Below are 1215 nucleotides of genomic sequence, written 5' to 3'. Positions count from 1 at the left end.
ATGGGTGTCGTTATAGGTAAACAATTCTTCATTTCGAATCTTTCCAGAATTCTTTCAATGTAGGCCCTTTGAGATAGTCCAAGTAATCTTTGGGATCTATCTTTGCGAATCTCTATGCCAATAACATAAAAGGCTTCACCCATATCCTTCATCTCAAAATAATGGATAAGGAAATGTTTAGTCTCGTGAAACAACCCTAAATCACTACTTGCAAGAAAATATCATCCACATATAGGACTAGAAAAATATATTTGCTCTCACTTATCTTGACATATATACACTGATCAATGATGTTCTCCATAGGTACAAATGAACAAACAACATTACGAAATTTAATATATCATTGATGGAAAGCCTGCTTTAGACCATAAATGGAATTATTTAACTTGCAAACAAGGTGACCTTTTTATGGTAGGCTAGGAACGCATGTTTTTAACTATATTTTACACCCTAATTACTACACTTTGATTGAATTTGAACCTAATTTTTAGTACTTTATACTTATTACGTGTATTATACTTTGTAGGAAGTGATTTCGCGTAAGGAGAAATTTTGAAGCTAAGTTGGATGATTGGGAGCTTTGAAGTCTGAGTAAAAGCCCAATGGATTAAATCGGAATCGCATTCGGGGATTGAGGATCAAGTGTGAAGGTCAAAACTTGAGAAAAGTTCCTACTTTGAGAAAAATGCATTACCGTGCCGGGGGCACTAGTGTAAAATTTCATGCAGAGTGAAAAATTAGCTCTCTGAAAAACCTCATGTGCGCGGCGCATGGGGCAGTGTGCTAGTACAAAATAGTGCCCAACTTTTTCCACTTTGATTTAGAGAAGGTAGTTTTGTCAGGGCAGTTCCTACTTGGTATAAATACACTGGAAATGTGTTTTTGAAGGGACTTTGACTTAGGGAGCTGTTGGAGAGAATTGGAGGCTTCAAGACACAAGATTTCATCATCCTTCCATTAATTCAATACGGGAATTTGGATTGTAACGTTGGATTGATATTTTTATATTCTTTAACTCTATTTATGATTACTTCCTCTATGACTATGGAGTAGTTTACCTTAGGGTTTGACATGATTTGGTGACTTGATTGTTATCTATGGATTTGATTATTGTTTGATTGCTTGAATTTGTTGGAGGGGCTTGAACTCTAGTAGTGATTTTATTCATTATCGTGTTTAATCGGAAGAGGAACATAATATTGAATATTGTGCAAC

The sequence above is a fragment of the Nicotiana attenuata genome, unplaced genomic scaffold (genome assembly GCF_001879085.1).
Source record: "Nicotiana attenuata strain UT unplaced genomic scaffold, NIATTr2, whole genome shotgun sequence".
Lineage (NCBI taxonomy): Eukaryota > Viridiplantae > Streptophyta > Magnoliopsida > Solanales > Solanaceae > Nicotiana > Nicotiana attenuata.
This window is presented reverse-complemented; position numbering follows the sequence as displayed.